The sequence below is a fragment of the Pogoniulus pusillus genome, chromosome 30 (assembly GCF_015220805.1).
Source record: "Pogoniulus pusillus isolate bPogPus1 chromosome 30, bPogPus1.pri, whole genome shotgun sequence".
In the NCBI taxonomy this organism is placed as follows: domain Eukaryota; kingdom Metazoa; phylum Chordata; class Aves; order Piciformes; family Lybiidae; genus Pogoniulus; species Pogoniulus pusillus.
In genome coordinates, this window is record NC_087293.1 from 12,099,770 (window position 1) to 12,121,066 (window position 21,297).

At 53.8% G+C, this 21,297-nt stretch overlaps 1 protein-coding gene across 1 annotated transcript in view; it reads left to right on the forward strand.

The window, feature by feature from the left end:
* Positions 1–8,294: 8,294 nt before the first annotated feature.
* The window catches only part of LOC135189074 (uncharacterized protein KIAA1671-like), a 35,614-nt gene continuing 22,611 nt past the window's right edge, over positions 8,295–21,297 (forward strand). Inside the window, exon 1 of the mRNA XM_064169054.1 lies at positions 8,295–8,673. The gene's annotated coding sequence lies outside the window, so the exon portion shown is untranslated. The remainder of the gene's footprint in view (positions 8,674–21,297) is intronic.

Here is a 21,297-nt window from a genome sequence, read left to right on the forward strand (position 1 = left end):
GCATGAGTGACCACCTTAAACCTCAGCACAAACACAGCTCTGCTCCTCCAGGCATCTGCTCTGCCCTGCTGCCACCTCCAGCCACACCTAACCTCTTATTCTAACAGGTCTTTCAGAGATGCCCTTTTGCAGGGAGAGCAAAGCCGTGGCACAAAGGCTGACCCACAGCTGGGTGGAGCAGATCCTTTGGAAGCAGAATCCTCTGGTGCCCATAACAGTGTGTGCCAGCATCACTAAGGTACCCTGGTGCTAGGGGAAGGGGCAGTGGCACTGACCCTGCTGACAGGCTTGGGTGCCCTCCTGTGCCCAGCAGCACTGAGAGCTCGAAGGGTGTGCCACAGGAATCACAGAGTCAAGGAATGGTTTGGGTTGGAAGAGACCTTTCAGATCATCGAGTTTAGAGGCAGAGGAGCTTGGAATGGGTGCCCAGAAACCAGCTCCTGCTCCAGCCCCAGACAAATCCAACCACTGACTCAGCACTGCCATGGCCCCCAGCACCATGGCTTTGGAACTCCTCCAGGGATGAGGACCCCACCACTGCCCTGGGCAGCCTGGGCCAGGTCTTGGCAATCCTCAAGGGAGAGAAATTGCTCCTTGTGTCCAGCCTAAAGCCCATCTGGTGCAACTTTAGGCTGTTTTCTCTTGTCCTACCACTTGTTCCTTGGGAGAAGAGACCAACCTGCACCTGGCTGCAGCCTCCTTTCAGGGTGTTTTAGAGACCATGAACATCCTGCCCCTCTGAGCCTCTTTTTTTCTCCAGGCTAAGCAGCTTTTGCCTGCCTGGAGGTCTCTACCGTGGAGATTGGTTTTGCCATCCAGGGATTGGGAAGGTCTCCTCTCACCAGCAGTGTGCTCAGTGGCTGTGCTGGAGCAGTTTATGCTCTGGTGTTTCTTTCCCATGAGCTGTGGTGAGAGTTCCTGACAGCCATGAAAAAAACAAAACAAGCTCTGATATGGGAGACAAAGGAGCAGGGAGGTGTTGAGCCCTTTCTTAAGCACAAAGAAGCTGAGGACTTTTTCCTGCAGGGTTTCTCAGACAAGTGAAAACATTTCTGCAGCACTTCCAGCAGCTACATGCATGGCCTGGGGTGGTCACTGCAACAATCAGAGCTCTGGACCATGACAGCACACGAACCAAGCTTGTTTGTGTTGCTTCACACCACAGTGTGTGCTCTGAGAAGCTTCTCACACCACTCCAAGAAGGACACTGAGGTGCTGGAGCAGGTCCAGGAAAGGGCAGTGAAGCTGGGTCTGGAGAACAAGTCTGGTGAGGAGCAGCTGAGGGAGCTGAGGTTGTTCAGCCTGGAGGAAGAGAGGCTGAGGGGAGACCTCATTGCTCTTTGCAGGTCCTTGAAAGGAGGTTGGAGCCAGGTGGGGTTTGCTCTCTTCTCCCAAGGAACAAGCAACAGGATAAGAGGAAATGGCTTCAAGTTGCCCCAGGGGAGGTTTAGATTGGACATGAGGAAGAATTTCTTATCATAGAATCAAGCAGGTTGGAAGAGAGCTCCAAGCTCAGCCAGCCCAACCTAGGACCCAGCCCTGCCCAACCAACCAGACCATGGCACTAAGTGCCCCAGCCAGGCTTGGCTTGAACACCTCCAGGCACAGCAACTCCACCACCTCCCTGGGCAGCCCATTCCAATGCCAATCACTCTCTCTGACAACAACTTCCTAACATCCAGCATGTACTTCCCCTGGCACAGCTTGAGGCTGTGTCCCCTTGTTCTGTTGCTGCTTGCCTGGCAGCAGAGCCCAACCCCACCTGGCTACAGCCTCCCTTCAGGCAGCTGTAGAGAGTTCTCCTTGAGGGCTGTCCAGGCCTGGCCCAGGCTGCTCAGGAGGGCAGTGATGGAGTCCCCATCCCTGGAGGGGTTTCAGAGCTGTGCAGTTGAGGTGCTGAGGGGCACTGTTTAGTGGTGCCCTGGCAGTGCTGGGTTAAGGGTTGGACTGGGTGAGCCAAAAGGTCTTCTCCAGCCTGAACAACTGTCTGATTGAAGGCTTGCAGGAGCTCAGGGAGGCCGTTTGGGATCCAGGTGCTGCTGTCCCTGCGCGGGGTCCGGGCAGCTGAGTCTGAGCTCTTGCGAGCTGATCAAATGGCTGAGAGCTCCTCACCTCCATCCCTCTGCCTCCCAGCGTGTTGCTGTTGGCTGCCTTACAGGAACACGAGCTGCAATCTGAGTCACTCTTCTGCTTGGCAAAACAAGAGCAGACTCCCAGGAACTGGCCTGTCCTTTGTTCTCCTGCTGTGCCCCCACGCCTGACCATGTGCTGCTGGCTGATAGCGCCGGGCGGGCCCTGGCTGGGGTGGGTGCTGTGTCCTCACCCCAACCAGCCCAGCTCCAAACTGCCAGGGGTTATATAATGGGCCAAAAACACCCTCCACACCCACTGGGTGTTTTTTTTCACTCACTGATGCAATCCAACCTCCACCAGAGTGCACTCCATCAGCTCCTGCCTCCCGAGGAGGAGTGTGGGGACAAGGCTCGCTTATCCTTGGGCTCTTGGCAAGCAGCTCTGGCTGGAGCTGCTCTCAGCACTGAGGCTCTGATGACCTCTGCTTTGCCTTCCTGCATTTCTCCTTCCTGGAGGAAAAAAAACGTGTTTTGAAGATGCTGAAGGTTCCAGCCTGGGTGATGTCCTTTCCAGACTGGCAGCCTGGCAGGGCTCAACCTTCTCAAGCACACAGGGGCTGGTCCGAAGGAGCCAGGGGACACTGGACTGTGTGTTTGACTCTTCCCTTCAAATCAGGACTCTCTCTCCTGCCTCCCTCCTCCCAGCCTTGCTCCTGTTGCAATCAGAAGTCAAACTTGGGGGATGGCAGAGGAAGAAATGGGGGTGCCATGGCCTGTTGGTCTGTGCCCTCTGCCATGCTCTCTGTGCAGCTCTGCACTGATTTTCAGGGTAGGTGAAGATGGAGAAGTGGGAAAGGAGCTGTTAAGGCTCCTTGTCATGGTGGTGGTGGTGGCGGTGAGCAGGATCTTCTGCTTCCCCTTCTTCAGGTTACCTGTGGCTGGCAGTGGAGCACCTTTGTGCAGTACCTGATGCCTGAGATGTGTAGGGAGCCCCTGGCTGCTTCCTCCTGGGGCCTCACCCCGGACCTTCATGGACAGATTTGCCTCCCATGGGAGCACTGCCAAGACAGGACACTGAGGTGCTTCACTGCTTCAGGCCAGAGCCTTTCAAGCCCAGGTGGGCCTGAGGAGAGCAGATGAAGTGGTTTTGCATACATCTCCATCTCTTCCTAACACAAGCAACTTGCTCAGTGGGAAGAGATGGAGATCAGTGGCTGGAGCAAAGGAGGGAATCTTGCACTTGGTGAAGTCATGCAGAGCCTGGCTGCTGTTACAGCATGGAGTGGGGGGGTAGGAGAGGACCTCTAGAGATCATCCAGTCAAACCCCACCCTGCTCAGGCAGGGGCACTCACAGCAGCTTGCCCAGCATCACAATGGCCAGGTGGGGTTGGAATCTCTGCAGAGAAGGAGACTGCACAACCTTCTCTGGGCAGCCTGCTCCAGGCTTCCAGCACGCTCACACCAAAGAAGTTTCTCCTCCTGTTTTGGCAGAGGTGACACAGGAGTGGACTTTCATCCCTGCTGTTGTGACGGTGCTTGGCTGGGATCTCCCCAGCAGCTCCCACGGTCTGACCTCAGGTGGTCAGGGCTGCAGCAGGAGGTTTGGCAGTGAGTCCCCATTGCATATGCAATTAACCCATTTCTCCACTGCAGGGCACTGACAGACTGTGCCAGAGGAGCCAGCTCAGGGGAGCACTCCAGCTTTGCTGCTAGCCACTGCGTTCTGCCGCCCCTATTGTGATTCTGCCAAGGTCCCACCTTGGAAGGTTAATTGTGTGGTGGAGAAGCAGCAGTTCCACAACGACCTGGTTGGAGAGGACCTGCAGATCACTGAGCCCAGCCATAACCTAACCCCTCCCTGCACACAACTCCTTAGACCATGTCCCTGAGCTCTTCACAGAACTTTTATTCATGGAATGGTTTGGATTGGAAGGGATCTTAAAGATCATCTAGTTCCAAGCCCCTGCCATGGGCAAGGACATCTTCCACTAGGTGATCCACAGGGTGCTCAGGGCCTCATCCAGCCTGGCCTTGAACACCTCCAGGGAGGGAGCATCCACAGCCTCCCTGGGCAACCTGTGCCAGTGTCTCACCCTCCTCACTGTGAAGAATTTCTTTCTAATCTCCAGTCTCAATCTGCCCTCCTGAAGCTTCAATCCATTCCCACTCACCTTATCTCTACAAGCCCTTCTGAACACCTGCAGGGATGAGGACTCCACCACCTCCTTGGGCAACCCGTTTCAGTGCCTGAGCATCACCCATGTGAGAAGAGGAGCTGCTGCTAAGCTGGTGCCACAGCCTGGCAGAGCCTCTTGTTGGCTTGGGGGCAGGGAATGGGCTTTGAGATGGGCATTTCTTGCAGGTAAGGAGCTCATCCCTCCTCCACTCTGCGTGGCTTGCGAGCCACCACGCTGATGGCTCTGGTGAAATCATAAACCAAGGGTTCAAAGCTCAGGTGGCTGCCTGAGGTGGGCCTGGCAGCGTCTGCTTGCTGCAGCCATCCACACCACAGGGTGGAATTACAGCTCTAATTTAAACACGTGGGGCAGAGGGCAGGGCTCTGCCTTTCACCCTGCCCCTAGATTGCAGCCAGCTCCGCTCCAAAGCTCTCCGGGCAGCACGGTGGGAGAGAGGCTGATGCAGGGTCTTGGTGGCAAGAGAGAGCATGGGGGCAGAAACTCTTCTTGGAGCCAGGGCTGCATGCCACATCTCAGGTCCTGCTTGCCCAAGGGAGCTGCAGGTGTCATAGGGTCATAGAATTGTTTGGGTTGGAAAAGACCTCTAAGGTCATCCAGTCCAACTGTCAACCCAGCACCGCCATGCCCAGCAAACCACGTCCCCAAGGGCTGTGGGATGGTGACTCCAGCACCTCCCTGGGCAGCCTCTGCCAATCCCTGAGGAATTTTTCCTCATCTCCAACCTAAACCTCCCCTGGCACAATTTCAGGCCATTTCCTTTCCTTCTCTCACCTAAACCCAAGGAGAAGAGACCAACCCCACCTCACTGCAACCTCCTTTCAGGGTTCCCTCTCAGCCTCCTCTTCTCCAGGCTTGACCCCCACAGCTCCCTCAGCTGCTCCTCCCCAGCCCTGTTCTCCAGACCCATCTTCAGTTTTGTTGGCCTTGTCAGGTGGCAATGGGTGATGGTTGGGTGTTGGTTGGGTGATGGTTGGGTGGTGGTTGAGAGTTGGGTGATGGTTGGGTGACAGTTGTGTGGTGGTTGGGTGACGGTTTGGTGATGGTTGGGTGACAGTTGGGTGTTGGTTGGGTGATGGTTGGGTGTTGGTTGGGTGATGGCTCTCCCTCCTGGGATGTGAGGGCTTAGCATCCCCAGAGTGATGGCAGCCCAATTCCCCACAGTCGTTCCCACAGATCTCCACTGTCTGCTGGACCCACATGGTCAGGATGCCCCTAGGACAACATGAGCTGCATGCAGGTGAGGATTTGGCCTCTCCAGCTTTGCCCTGGAGGTTGCTCAAGCCCAGGCCTGCTCCACACCACTGCATCTACCCCACAGCTCTGCAGTCCTGCAGGTGCAGCTGCTGCCTCTGGCCTGCCAGGGCTTGATGCATCGAGAGTTTTTGTGGCTGCTTTGAAGCTCCCAGGTCTCATCTCCCCAGGCATCTCCAGAGAGGACAGGCTGAGGTTCCTCCTCAGACAGTGGGAAACGAGGGAGCAGCTTCTTGGGAACGAGTCTGCTCGTCTTGAAGCCAACCATTTGAATGCAGCCTCCCAGAGGCTACGTAGCCTCCAGAGCCTGGCTTGGCCAGTTCTCCTCTTGCTGCCTGGAGGTGGTTTTTTGGGAAGGGTGCTACCATTAGAGAGGCTCCTGAATAACTGAGCAGAGGATTTTATTGCTTCCCATGACTTGCTGAAAGCCCCACATGCTACAGCAGGGGCTCCCAAGCCAGGGATGGAAGAAGAACCACTTCAAAGAGGTGCAAGAAGCAGTAACACCCTCTCTGCAGACGCTGATCCCAGCCGTGGATCAATCATCCTCTCCCATAGGGGCAGACACCAGCCTGAGCTGCGGGGTGGGTGCCGGCGTGGGGGTGGCTGGTGCCAGGGAAGGGTGCTGGGAGGGATCGGTGGGTGAGGGGATGGGCTGTGTCTTGACTGCTGGAAAAGAGAAAGGCAAATGAGTCACGGAACCGGGATCCCTCTGCGTTTGCATGTGCCGCGAAGATAAAAGCCTTGCTAAGGTGGGGAAAACACAGACATTATCCTGATTTGGGAGAAGGGGGAGGGCTGTGGGAAAGGGATCTGGATGTAAATGGGCTGTGGGTGTGCGCAGCAAGGGTGGGGACAGAGGAGGTGCTGCTTTATCCCTGCAGCTGCTGCAGAGCTGGGTGGCTCTGCTGCCGAAGCCTTGCTGCTGGCCCCCATCCATGCACCTGCTCGGAGGCAGCTACTGTGCAGCCAAGGCATGGCAATGTCACCTCCCTCCAGCAGCTCGGGGGCACGGGGGAGATCCATCAGCTCGGTTTGCTCAGGACCCACCACCTCTGAAAGGAGCTGAGCTTTAATCCTGCTCCCTCCAGGGCTGGTTAATGGCTGACCAGGAAGCTCCCAGCTGGCAGCTGGGACAGGAGCCCTGCTGCTTGACCTCTGAAGGTCTTGCTCAGGGATGCAGCGATCATGTGGAGCTGCCTCCTCCTGCCTGCCACACCATGAGCCCTCCTGGTCTGCTGCGGCCACACCTGCTGCCAGCCAGGTCCTCCTTTGTCCCCAGCCACAGTGTGGGCACTGCCTGTCTGCCGTGAGTCACCAGTCTCCTGGGGAGATGACTTTGGACTCAGTCACACGAAACCACACCTTTTGTCATGACAAACCCCAACATTTGGAGCATTTGAGTGACTGCCACCCTGCCGTGGCCTTGGAGAAGGTGGGGGGGGGGGAGGCACCGAGGTGACTGCAGGCACACACAGTGACTCAGGGGCCATTGCTTAGGGAGGGCTGCCTGGCTGAGGAGCAATGTCCCCAACTGTAGAGAAACATTTGACATCTGGGGAGCAGTGTCCCCAGAGGAGGAGAAAGCAGGCTGCTGTGCTGTCCTTGAAGCATGGAATGGCTTGGGTTGGGAAGGGACCTTCACAGGTCGTCTGGTCCAAGCCCACTGCAGTCATCAGGGACACCTGCAACTAGAGCCCAGCTGCTCCAGTCAGGGAAGGAGAAAGAGCAGCAGCAGAGCCGAAGAGGAGGTGTGAGGCTGGAGGGTGAGATCAGGTGGGCTGAGGTCAGCTGGTTGAGGTTTAACAAAGCCAAGTGCCAGGTGCTGCACTTGGGTCACAACAACCCCCATGCACACTCCAGGCTTGTGGCAGAGTGGCTGGAAACTGGCTGGTGAAAGAGGACTTGGATGGCACACGAGCCAGCATGCAGCCAGGAGGCCAGGGAGGCCACCAGCATGCTGGCCTGGATCAGCAATGGTGTGGCCAGCAGGACTAGGGCAGGGATTGTGCCCCTGTACTGGGCACTGCTGAGGGCACGACTCCAATCCTGTGTTTGGTTTTGGGCCTCTCACTCTTAACAAGGACATTGAGGGGATGGAGCAAGTCCAGAGAAGGGCAACAAAGCTGAAGGGTCGGGAGAACAGGGCTGGGGAGGAGCAGCCGAGGGAGCTGGGGGTGTCCAGCCTGGAGAAGAGGAAGCTGAGGGCAGAGCTTATTGCTGCCTACAGTTCCCTGAAAGGAGGTTGGAGCCAGGTGGGGTTGATCTCTTCTCCTTAGTTTCAGGTGACACAGAAGGAAAGCAAATGGCCTGAAACTGTGCCAGGGGAGGCTTAGGAGATGAGGAAAAATTCCTTTGCTGCAAGAGTGGTCAGGGATTGGCAGAGGCTGCCCAGAGAGGTGCTGGAGTCCCCATCCCTGGAGGTGTGTGCAAGCAACGTGTGGCCACGGCCCCTCGGGACATGGTTTGATGGGTAGATGGTTGGACGGGATGACCTTCGAGAGCTTTTCTAACCCAAACAACTCCGTCGGCACGGTCGGGGAGCTGTGTCCCTCAGGCTGCCGACACGAGGCAGGGCGGAACTGCCCTCCGGTGCCGCGGGGCCGCGAACTCGCAGCCTCAGCGTCTGCGTCTGTGGGAGGGGGCAGAGGGGGGGCGGAGCCGTGCCGGGGAACCAGCCAATGAGCCGCGCGGTTGCCATGGTAACAGCGGCGCTTCCCGCGCGGGGGGGCGGGGCGCGGGGCGGAGCCAGTCGCGGCCGGGCGCGGGTTGGGCTGCGCGCGCGCATGCCGCCGCCGGCGGCTCCGGAGGGGGCCCCGGGACCGGGACGAGCGGCGCGGCCTGTCCATAACCTCACCCCTTCTGTAACCCTCCCGCTTTAACCAGCCCCCCGCTTCCTTACCGGGAAGCTCGGAAGGGCCACCCCCACCCCCGCCCCTCTTCCATTTTCCTCCCCATCCCCCGCCGTCCCGGCGGCTCCGCCCCCCTTCCCGCTCCACCCCCCCCATTCGGGTGGGGGTGTCCGGTTGTGTCCAGCCGTAGCAGAGGCCGTTGAGGTGCCGTGGTGCGTTTTAAAGTTTGGCTTGGAACTTCCCCCGTCTTCAGCGCCGTCCCGTGTTGGTTGGAGGGACGAAGCGGTGCTGCCGTTCCGGTGAGTACCGTGGGTAGACTCGGTGGGGGGGTGGTTCGTTCGCTCTTGGAGGAGCACGGTCCCTGGAGTCTCCTACCACCTTTTCCCGGGCCGGCTCTTAAGAGTCCCCTGTGGTTCCCGGGAGTGGCGCTCCCAGTTACCCGGTAACGGGGACACGCACATGGGCACCCAGAGGACAAGCTGCCGCTGGTGGGTCAGTCACGGTGATGTTGGGGTGGCCTCGGTGCTTGCTTTTCACTGCGTCAGAAGGCAAGGGCGAGGGAAGAAGCTGCCCTGTTCTGTGTACGCCTTAAAGAGAGAGGGGAAAGGGAAATAGAGCGGGGAGAGAAAGGGAAAAAGAGGGGAGAAGAAGGGAAAAAGACAGGGGGGAAGGGGAAAAAGAGAGGAGAGAGGGGGGAAAAAGGGGAAAAAAAGACAAAAATCTGTAGTGGTTGTAATCTCTGGGTGCGGTTCTGGGTGGTTTTCATGCTGGTTTTGGTGGCCCCCGGGTATGATGTTCTGTTGGTGAGTAGATTAGAGCTTTATTTTCTAAGCCAAGATGATTTGGGTAAGAGCTTCCAATTATCTGTTCCCCTTCGGATTAGCGATGCTAATGTGCTTAAACGTTCCAAATAAAGATATTTTCCTCTCTTCCCCCCCCGCCGCGTTTCTCCCCAACTAAGGAGTTCACAGCTGTGCGGGGTTCCTGCTGGTGGTCTGCAGAGGGTTCGTGGCTTTTAGGAGCGCTTCGGTTTTGGACTTGAGGGGATGGGACTGCTCTCTAGAGTTAGATTTAGGTGGCAGTTTGAGGTCATCGCGTTGGTTCTCTTTCCCTGGTGGGTGCACATCCTTTCCCTTGTGGCACATCAAGCCCCTCAGCGGGAGTATGGATTTATTTTGGAAGCAGGTCTGACGTTTAGGCGTCAAGTTTCTGTCGCTCTCCTCTATTACACAACCTCGCTGTCCGTTGTGCATCCGAACTCCAGTTGGAAGTGGTGTAGGTGTGGATGGAGGGGTGCGGAGCTCTGCTTAGGGGTGAAAAGATCACGCAGAGGTCAGGTCCTACGTCCCTCAATTTGCACGGAGATCTTCACGGTCAGGAGCAAAACTGAGGTTCTGAGAGGGTGAAGCAAACTGGAACCAGCTGAGCCGGAGGAGAAATTACTTCGACGTGAGGGTGCTGGCAGGGGCTGACCGGAGAGGTTGTGGAATCTCCTTCTCTGGAGGGCTTCCAGACCCACTTGGGCATTGTTGTCCCGGGCAAGCTGCTGCGAGTGACCCTGCTTGAGCAAGGGGGTTGGACTGGATGATCTGCAGTGGTTCCTTCCAACCCCCACCGGGCTGGGATACAGGGATCTGTGCCATCGCTTTATTCCTCGTCTGGCGGTGTAGGGAGCTTTGCCCTCCCATGTTTGTTGCCTGCAGCGTTGTTGCTCTTCCTTCGTCCCTCCCCTCGGAAGGTAGGAGGTTAATCCCCTGGATTCAGGTGTTGACTTGACTTCTATTCCTGCGCTGTAATCCGGTGATTGCCGTTTGCGGGTGAGCAATGGGATTAGGGGACCTGGCGCTCGGCAGATGGTGGAGCTCTGCTGCACCATTCCCAACCACCACAGCCTTCCATCCTCCCTCCAGATGGGAGTTTCCAGAGTTCAGCGACAGATTTCTCTTCAGGCAGTGCTCCTGATGAAACGTCGGAGGGATTGCAGCCCCCAGCAGTGGATATTTTGTCAGAAGTGATGCTTTATTCCAGGCTGGTAACTGCAGCCAGCTCTCCCGGTAGGCTGGAGAGGTGAACTATGTTTCCAGGGTAACTGTGAAGTTGTTTAGCTTCCTCGGAGGTACTTTGTGCCAGAAGTGAAGCTTGCTGGCATTTTCCTTTCCTTGTCCCTCTTCTAGAAACGGGAAGGCTTCACATCTCTTTGTTTATTATGGTTTCTTTTTCTCTTACATCTTCCTTTTCTTTGTTTTCCTTTGACGTTCTTAGGGTGTGGTGGGGGAAGCAGAAGATGTATGGCAGAAATGCTCCTAAACTTCCCTGGCAGCTTCACCAGGGTAAAGGCTTTCCCCAAGAAATCTCTCAGGGATTTATCTCTTCTTTGATAGGATTTTCTTCTCTGCATACAGTGCCTTTTTCTGTTTAAAAAGCAACATAAATCACAGAATCAGCCAGGTTGGAAGAGACCTCCAAGATCATCCAGTCCAACCTAGCACCCAGCCCTGTAATTGTTGAGGCTGTTTCAGCCCGGAGAAGAGAAGGCTCCAGGGAGACTACCTGGTGGCCTTTTGGTGCTTAAAGGGGCTAAATAAGAAAGTTGGGGGACAGAATATTGAGCAAGGTGATAGGATGAGGAGTGATGGTTTGAAACTAAAAGAGGGAGATTCAGAGTGGAGAGAAGGGAGAAATGTTTGACTCTGAGGATGGTGAGAGCCTGGCCCAGGTTGTTCAGAGAGGTGATTGATGCCTATCCCTGGAAGCACTACAGGTCAGGTTGGTTTTGGCTGTGAGCAACCTGCTCTAGTTGCAGATGTCCGTGGTGAGTGCAGGGGGATTGGACTGGATGAGCTTGAAAGGTCCCTTCCACCCAAACCACTCTAGGATAGTAAAGTCCATGTTCATTTTGGAACATCTAGAACCTTGAGACTCAGGTTGTTTGGATCCTGCTAGGACTTCTGTCTGTTCTGAGGTTAAGCTTTGTTTAGTTTCTCTTCAGACTCACACTGGAAGGCTCTGTGGAAGGTGTCCTTGCCCATGGCATGGAGGGTTGGGACTGGAAGATCTGTAAAGGTCCCTTCCCACCCAAACCATTCTATGCTAGTAAAGTCCATGTTCATTTTGGAGCCATCTAGAGCCTTGAAACTCAGGTTGTTTGGATCCTGCAAGGACTTCTGTCTGCTCTGAGGTTAAGCTTTGTTTAGTTTCTCTTCAGACTCACACTGGAAGGTGTCCTTGCCCATGGCATGGAGGGTTGGGACTGGTTGATCTGTAAAGGTCCCTTCCCACCCAACTCACTCTAGGATAGTAAAGTCCATGTTCATTTTGGAGCCATCTAGAGCCTTGAAGCTCAGGTTGTTTGGATCCTGCTAGGAATTCTGTCTGCTCTGAGGTTAAGCTTTGTTTAGTTTCTCTTCAGAGTCTCAGTGGAAGGTGTCCTTGCCCATGGCACGGAGGGTTGGGACTGGATGATCTGTAAAGGTCCCTTCCAACCCAAACCATCCTGTGATTCTATGCTAGCTGTTAGCCAAGGATATTTATTAGCCAGTAAACCTCTAAAGCCTTTCTACTTCAGGGTAATTAGAGAGGTAGGACTCCTGTCTAAACAGAAGATGCAGCCTGTAATTAGCTTTTGCTAGCTGCACAATTCGGTGTGAATAGACTCCTAAGCCTCGCTCTGCTCTCTTTTCAGACCAGGCTCTGAACTGATTCTGAGCTAAATGTTTCTTTTCTGATCCATGCCAGTGTCGAGTGCCGTCCTATGGAAAGTCCCTAAAGGCAGTCACAATACAGAGCTGCTTCTTAATTGGAATCCTTGGCTTTGTCTTTTTCTCCCTCCTGTCTTATTGTCTGTGCAGCAGTGAACGTTGCCAGCCTTAGGTTTGTGCTCCTGCTGCAGTTCTAGGGTTGAGAGGGCAGAGTACCTGCTCCCTCTGACCTGAGCTCTGAGCTGGCCAGCTACCAGCTCCTGGGGGAAAGGTGTCATTTCTGATGATGCTCGTGGTTGGGTGGTTGGTTAGTTTTTAATCCTGTGTCGTTCTGGATGCTGATTGAGCCCCTGGAGTGTCTGCGGGCTCCTCTGACAGTAGTTAACACGCTTCCTGGGTGCCTCATTTCCCCCAAAGGAGAAAAATAACATCACTTGTCACTGGGAAATAGCTGCTATTGCAGGGCTCTGGGGGCTGGGGAGGCAAGGGCTTGGGGAGCTCTGGGGGCTTGGGAGGCTGAGGCTGATGGAGCTCTGGGGGCTGGGGAGGCAAGGGCTTGGGGAGCTCTGGGGGCTTGGGAGGCTGAAGCTGATGGAGCTCTGGGGGCTGGGGAGGCAAGGGCTTGGGGAGCTCTGGGGGCTTGGGAGGCTGAAGCTGATGGAGCTCTGGGGGCTGGGGAGGCAAGGGCTTGGGGAGCTCTGGGGGCTTGGGAGGCTGAGGCTCAGGAGGCTGAGGCTTGCAGGGCTCTGGGGGCTTGGGAGGCAAAGGCTTGCGGGGCTCTGGAGGCTTGAGAGGCTGAGGCTGATGGAGCTCTGGGGGCTTGGGAGGCAAAGGCTCAGGAGGCAAAGGCTTGCAGGGCTCTGGGGGCTCGGGAAGCAATGGCTTGCAGGGCTCTGAGATCATCTGTGTGAGCTGTAGACCACATGTGAGAGAATCAAATCCTGAGCAGCAGGCAGGCAGAGCATGGGGGGTTCCACCTCCTGGGAGCCTTTGCCCAGCGCTGTGATTTTCGCCTGGGTGTTGTCCTGGACTCTGCTCCATTCAGTGCTTCTGTTCCTCTGGCTACTAGATAATTTTGAATCCAGCCCTGTCACCTCCCTTCTCTTTCACACGTGCTTGTGAAGCAAAAAAGGAGCTGGCTGTCCCCAGCGAAGAATGTGCTGCTGCATTCCCTGCCTGCTCCTCTCCTCAGGGTTGGTCTTCGCTGCATCTTTGGCCAAGGAGCTCGCTGCTTTCTGGCAGCTTTTCCAGGTAGTGTCAAAATCAGCTTTATGCAACTCCAGGTGATTTTTTTTTTTTAGCTTGGTGTTTTGTTTTGTTTCTCCTGTCCTCGTTGAAGGTTTCAGGATGGTGGTGGTGTTTGTAGGGGATGCTCTGCAGATCAGGGGCTCAGGATCCCACGGGAGGATTACTCCTTGCGTGGCAGCCAGGGGCACGGTGCAGTCCTGGCTGCAGGAAACTGCCTCTTACAGCTTTGGCTGCTCAGGGGGTTAAAAATTGGCCTGGTTTGGGGTTGAGGAGTCTCATGAAGGTTCCCCCCCCCCCCTCCCTCAAGCCTTGGCATGTTTGCTTGAATTAATATTCCACAGAAAGCGGTAACTGGGCACTGGGGAATTTCCCTTTGGCAAAGGGGTTTGTCAGGCTATGTGGTTACATAAAAGTGTGAGCAGTCAGAGGGGGGCAAGGGGCTAAAATGTGCCAGTTTTGAGTGATCTGCATCCAGTTCCATCTCATGCCACTGGTCTAGTTCTTATTTTCAAGCTGTGCCTTCTGAAGAGTGATGTTTTCCTGCAGGAGGAGATGGATAATGCTGGCTGGAAGTTGTCCTTTCATAGCTTGGTGAATTCATAGGATGTTGGTGGTGGCAGGGGAATGTGGATGTGGCACTTTGGGACATAGTTCAGTGGCCTTAGTGATCTTAGGTTGACATTTGGACTCGATCTTGGAGTTGAATTCTGTGATTCTAGGAGATAGGCAATGAGCTTTTCTGCTGATTGGTTTATTTCCTAGCACAGACACAGCCTGTTGGGACTCCTTGTTCAGCCCTTATGTAGCAGGCAGCTTTGGGGAGGGAAGGGCTGTGTCTATTCAGTACTTCCAAGAGAACCTTCACAGAATAGGAGACTGCTCAGTGTGTGAGACTGAAGTAAACTCCTGAATCCTTGCAAGCCCAGACAAGAAGCCTGCAGAGATGCTGTGAGCACAGTCTGGATCACTTCTGTGTCTGATGCATGAAGGTGACTGGAACCTGAGAGTGTTGCAATCTTTTAGGTGTGTTTATTCTTTGTTTTGCATGGAGGAATCATGTGGAAACCCCCCCCAGACTTGTGTGCTTTTGCCTTAGAAATGTATTCAGGTGAAGGCTCCCTGGTTGCTGTGGTGGCCTTTGTGGTGCCAACCACTGCCTGGTTGTCTTGAGTTGGCAGCCAAAGAGGCTGGAATGGCAGCATCAGGAGGGCTGTGGAAGTCCCTCCCCAGCAAACTGCTCTTGAATCCTAATCACAACCTTCTGAGTGACCACAGGCTTGGTAGACTGAACAGTTCAGCTAGAAGAAATTTCCAAGTGCTGCACCTGCCCTGTGCTGCTGGGTGTACAAACTTCTCCTGCAGCTGGGCAGGAGTTTGTTGTTAAGGTTCCCATTTATGTGCTGCCAGTGAGAGGTGGCTGTTGGAGCTGGTTCTGGAGCTTTGAAGGTCACACAGAAACTTCTCTCTGAACTGTCCTAGAATGATAGAATGTCAGGAGCTGGAAGGGACCTCCAAAGCTCAGCCAATCCAACTCCCTTGCCAGAGCAGGATCTCCTATACCAGATCACACAGCAACACATCCAGGCAGGTTTTGAATGTCTCCAGAGAGGGAGACTCCACAACCCCCCTGGGCAGCCTGTTCCAGAGCTCTGTCATCCTCACAGAGAAAAAAATCCCTCCTCATGTTTAAATGAATCTTCCTCTGCCTCAGCTTCCACCACTGCCCCTTGTGCTGTCGTTGGGCATCACCCAGCAGAGCCTGGCTCCAGCCTCCTGCCACTCACCTTTACACATTGATAACCATTGCTGAGGTCACCTCTCAGTCTCCTCCTCTCCCAGCAGCACAGTCCCAGCTCCCTCAGCCTCTCCTTGTAAGAGAGATGTTCCATTCCCTTCATCATCTTTGTGGCTCTGTGCTGGACTCTCTCAAGCAGTTCTATGTCCCTCTTGAAGTGGGTGGCCCAGGACTGGACACAGTACTCCAGATGCAGCCTCAGCAGGGCAGAGTAGAGGGGGCAGGAGAACCTCTCTGGACCTACTAACCACAGCCCTTTTAATACACCCCAGAATGGCCTTTCTTTTGAAGCTGTGATCTAGCAACACTTAAATCCCTCCCTAAATTAACCAATGAAACCTGTGGCAAGTCAATTCTTGTTTGCCTCAATGAGGCTGCAGTGGCTGGAGTGGTTTTATAAAGCACAGTGGACTCTTCACATCTTAAATCATAGAATTAACCAGGTTGGAAGAGACCTCCAAGATCACCCAGTCCAACTTATCACCTAGCCCTATCCAATCAACTTAGACCATGGCACTTAGCTTCTGTTAAGTGACAGGAAACCCAAATGCTTAAGAAAACCTGAGTGTTGAGTTTGGGCCAAAGATGCTAAATTTAGTGTGAGGCTGTGATGTCTTTGTGCAGTTCCTGACTGAAAAAAAAAAGGTAAATCAATATTTCCCTTTTCTCCTCATGACTGGGTATCAGCTTAGAATCATAGAATCAGGCAGGGTTGGAAGGGACCACAAGGAGCAGCCAGTTCCAGCCCCACTGCCATGCCCAGGGACACCTTACCCTAGAGCAGGCTGCACACAGCCTCAGCCAGCCTGGCCTTAAACACCTCCAGCCATGGGGCCTCAACCACCTCCCTGGGCAACCCATTCCAGCCTCTCACCACTCTCATGCTCAACAACTTCATCCTCACATCCAGCCTGACTCTCCCCACTTCCAGCTTTGCTCCATTCCCCCCAGTCCTGTCACTCCCTGACAGCCTCAAAAGTCCCTCCCCAGCTTTTTTGTAGCCCCCTTCAGATCCTGGCAGGCCACAAGAAGGTCACCTGGGAGCCTCCTCTGCTCCAGCCTGCACAGCCCCAACTGTCAGTCTGTGCTCACAGCAGAGCTGCTGCAGCCCTCTGAGCATCCTCCTGGCCCTGTTCTGGACACTCTCCAGCATCTCCACATCCCTCTTGTCCCAGGGGCTCCAGAACTGGATGCAGTACTCCAGGTGGGGGTCTCGGCAGAGCAGAGCAGAGAGGGAGAATCACCTCCCTGGCCCTGCTGGCCACACTTCTGCTGCTGCAGCCCAGGCTCTGCTTGGCTTTCTGGGCTGCAAGTGCACACTGCTGGCTCCTGTTGAGCTTCTCCTCCACCAGCACCCCCAAGTCCCTCTCCTCAGGGCTGCTCTCCAGCCACTCCCTGCCCAGCCTGGATTTGTGCTTGGCATTGCCTCAACCCAGCTGCAGGACCTTGCCCTTGGATGCAGGACCTCGCACTTGGCTTTGGCTGGTATGACCTGGCCACCTGATCAGAGAGGGAAATGTCTGCTGGGTGATGATGTTGATGTTCCTCAAGCCTAGGCTTAAACAATCTCCACTCTAAAGGAAGTTTGCTTCCAGAAGCAGCTTCATCTTGAGATTCTTTTCCCAAAGCAAGAGGAAAAAGAAATCTTTTCCTGCTTCCTACCATCTTTGGTTTGTTCTGGAAATAGGCAATGCTGGAACTCCTGCAGGCAAGAAAACTTTCAGCCAGCCTTCCAACCTGCTTGGGGGTTGTTTTTGTGCAAGGCATCTGTAGAAGAAGAGATTGTTAGTAGGGATTGCCACAGTTTGTGAACACCTTAGGAGGATGTTGAAACACAGGAGTTGAATTTGCTTTTCTTCTGTTCTTGATCTCTACAAAACATGCTCAGGTTTGCTTTTGATACTCTTCATCTCTGTGATGTGTTTCATAGTAGTATCACAGTATCATCAGGGTTGGAAGAGACCTCACAGATCATCAAGTCCAACCCTTTAGCACAGAGCTCAAGGCCAGACCATGGCACCAAGTGCCACGTCCAGTCCTGCCTTGAACAGCTCCAGGGACAGCGACTCCACCACCTCCCCGGGCAGCCCATTCCAGTGTCCAATGACTCTCTCAGTGAAGAACTTTCTCCTCACCTCAAGCCTAAATCTCCCCTGGCACAGCCTGAGGCTGTGTCCTCTTGTTCTGGTGCTGGCCACCTGAGAGAAGAGAGCAACCTCCCCCTGGCCACAACCACCCCTCAGGTAGTTGTAGACAGCAATAAGGTCTGCCCTGAGCCTCCTCTTCTCCAGGCTAACCAATCCCAGCTCCCTCAGCCTCTCCTCGTAGGGCTGTGCTCAAGGCCTCTCCCCAGCCTCGCTGCCCTTCTCTGGACACGCTCAAGCATCTCAATGTCCCTCCTAAACTGGGGGGCCCAGAACTGAACACAGCACTCAAGGTGTGGTCTAACCAGTGCAGAGACCAGGGGCAGAATGACCTCCCTGCTCCTGCTGGCCACACCATTGCTGATGCAGGCCAGGATGCCACTGGCTCTCTTGGCCACCTGGGCACACTGCTGGCTCATGTTCAGGCAGGTATCAATCAGCACCCCCAGATCCCTCTCTGTCTGGCTGCTCTCCAGCCACTCCGACCCCAGCCTGTATCTCTCCATGAGGTTGTTGTAGCCAAAGTGCAGTTTGAATTATGTTTTGGTACCCTTCATCTCCACAAAACATGCTTGAGTAGAGCAAATGATTTTTGTTCTTAGGCTTGTGTGCTTGTGCTGATGCAATTTAAGCAGCCTGGAACTACAGCAGGTGATTATCCCGAGGTTGCTCAGGGGGGTTTCTTTGAGTCACATCCCACGAACGTGCACTTAAACACTGGGGGTGAAGTGGGGAGGGCAGATCTGGGCTACTTGAAACCACTTAGACCCTTTTATTGAGAGTTGTTATCAGAATTAAGTGCTGAAACAGTCCAGTTTTGGGCTCCAATAAATCTGTTGCATGCCTGGGGGGAAGATGAGTGTTGGTCTCGTGGCAATGTGAGAGCTGGGAGCTTCTTACTACTGTAGTAATTATGAGTCAGGATGTTCATTAGGCCTGCTGGAACAAGGAGCAAAAGATAACTAGACCTTCAGCAGCTGAATTGTTATCAACAGCCTTCACTTGGAGGGAAAACTGCTGCGTCCCAGCAGTTCTCCAAAGAGTCTGTCTGCAGCATGCCAACAGCTCCAGCTTTGGGGTCACTTTGGGCTGATTTTACAGCCTTAGCCTAACTAAGCTATGTTGGGGAGGTTGTAGGAGGGGGGGGGCTGGTAGCCTAAGCTCTGTTGGGGGGGTTGTAGGAGGTGGGGCTGGCAGCCTAAGCTCTGTTGGGGGGGTTGTAGGAGGTGGGGCTGGCAGCCTAAGCTCTGTTGGGGGGGTTGTAGGAGGGGGGGCTGGTAGCCTAAGCTCTGTTGGGGGGGTTGTAGGAGAGGGGGCTGGCAGGCTAAGCTCCGATGCAGGGGGTTGTAGGAGAGGGGGCTGGCAGGCTAAGCTCTGATGGAAGGTTGTAGGGGATGGGGCTGGCAGGCTAAGCTCTGATGGAAGGTTGTAGGGGATGGGGCTGGCAGGCTAAGCTCTGATGGAAGGTTGTAGGGGATGGGGCTGGCAGGCTAAGCTCTGATGGAAGGTTGTAGGGGATGGGGCTGGCAGGCTAAGCTCTGATGGAAGGTTGTAGGGGATGGGGCTGGCAGGCTAAGCTCTGATGGAAGGTTGTAGGGGATGGGGCTGGCAGGCTAAGCTCTGATGGAAGGTTGTAGGGGATGGGGCTGGCAGGCTAAGCTCTGATGGAAGGTTGTAGGGGATGGGGCTGGCAGGCTAAGCTCTGATGGAAGGTTGTAGGGGATGGGGCTGGCAGGCTAAGCTCTGATGGAAGGTTGTAGGGGATGGGGCTGGCAGGCTAAGCTCTGATGCAGGGGGTTGTAGGGGATGGGGCTGGCAGGCTAAGCTCTGATGCAGGGGGTTGTAGGGGATGGGGCTGGCAGGCTAAGCTCTGATGCAGGGGGTTGTAGATGTGATTTTTTTCCAGGTCAGAACACCCCCTTGATTTGGCTGGGGGCTGGGGAGAGCATTGCCTTGATCCCAGCAGCCCATTAGGTCTAGTGCCCGCCGTGACCCACTTACAGTCCGGCAGCGAAGTCCCGGAGCTCTGGCATTCCCAGGAAGCTCTGTGTGTGTGTCTGGGAGCAGACAACTGCAACTGGACTGCAGAAACAGAGCTTGGAGACAAAGAAAGTGGATGCAAATAGAGAGGAAAAAGAACTTGGCTGCATTTTGTTGTTTTGGTCTGAAATAAGTTGGTTTTGATGCGTGGGAGAGAAGAGGAAGAAGGCATCAGTGCCTTGGAAGGATTTCTTTAGTGAGTTAAAACCAATTTTACCCTTTAGAGCTTCTAAAGGTCAGAAGCTGCCAAGGCTTTAGTGGAGTATTGGTGAATATTAGTGAGTTTGGAAATGTTAGGGCACTGGTTTTAGGGAACTCTTTTTGCCCTTCAGAGATTCCAAGGGTAAAAAGCCAGCAGTGGTTTAGCGGAGTACCTAAGATGTGGAATATTAGTGGCAAACTGTTTTACCCTTCGTGGTTTGTAAGGGTAGAAAGACTTGAAGTGAAATGCATGAAAGTAGTGGGATCTTAGTGGGATCTTAGTGGGATCTTAGTGGGATCTTAGTGGGATCTTAGTGGGATCTTAGTGGGATCTTAGTGGGATCTTAGTGGGATCTTAGTGGGATCTTAGTGGGATCTTAGTGGGATCTTAGTGGGATCTTAGTGGGAAACTGTTTTACCCTTCATGGTTTGTAAGGGTAGAAAGACTTGAAGTGAAATGCATGAAAGTAGTGGGATCTTGGTGGGAAACTGTTTTACCCTTCATGGTTTGTAAGGGTAAAGACTTTAAGTGAAATGCATGAAAGTAGTGGGATCTTAGTGGGTTCTTAGTGGCAAACTTTTACCCTTCATGGTTTGTTAGGGCAAAAAGACTTGAAGTGAAATGCATGAAAGTAGTGGGATCTTAGTGGGATCTTAGTGGGATCTTAGTGGGATCTTAGTGGGATCTTAGTGGGATCTTAGTGGGATCTTAGTGGGATCTTAGTGGGATCTTAGTGGGATCTTAGTGGGATCTTAGTGGGATCTTAGTGGGAAACTGTTTTACCCTTCATGGTTTGTAAGGGTAAAAAGACTAAGTGAAATGCATGAAAGTAGTAGCATCTTAGTAGCATCTTAGTAGCATCTTAGTAGCATCTTAGTAGCATCTTAGTAGCATCTTAGTAGCATCTTAGTAGCATCTTAGTAGCATCTTAGTAGCATCTTAGTAGCATCTTAGTAGCATCTTAGTAGCATCTTAGTAGCATCTTAGTAGCATCTTAGTAGCATCTTAGTAGCATCTTAGTAGCATCTTAGTAGCATCTTAGTAGCATCTTAGTAGCATCTTAGTAGCATCTTAGTAGCATCTTAGTAGCATCTTAGTAGCATCTTAGTAGCATCTTAGTAGCATCTGTTGTTAACCCACACCTGAGCCCCTTCTGTTGGGTATGGCCCTGCTGGGTGTTTTTGTGGCCCTGTTGGGTGCTTTCCTGGCCCTGTTGGTCGTTTTCCTGCTGCCTGTTTCTTCTCCTCTTGGATTTGGTGAAACACAAGCTTTCTTTTTTGTTTCCCCCCTGTGCCTTTCAACAAGTGGCAGTGCTAAAAGTGAACTTCTAAACCTCGTTGTTCCTCCTGTGGCAAAGCAAAGATCTTTCTGTTGCGGCGCTGATGAGAGCTTGCAAGACATAAAGAGGAGCGGGGTTGAAGTTTGTGTTTGTTCCCCTCTCTTAATGAGCCCAGATGTCAGCTTGGATTAATTCTGGCTGCTTTCTCAATTCATGGTATCAGTGACTCTGGGTAGGCAGTGAGCTGTGCCAACATTCAAGAGGGGTGTTTATCTCTTGCGAGTGTGTTCAGCCATACAAGGCTTGGAGTGGACAAGAGCTGTCTCAGCTGGAACGAAAGCATTCAGCTTAGGGTTGGGATTTTTTGGCCACTGAGGAAAACTCACAATCCCTCATTGAATAGATTGAGCATGGATCAGAGAATGGGTTGGATTGGAAGAGACCTGCAAGTTCATCCAGTTCCAACCCTCTGCCATGGGTGGGGATGCCTCCTGCTAGCCCAGATTGCTCAAAGCCC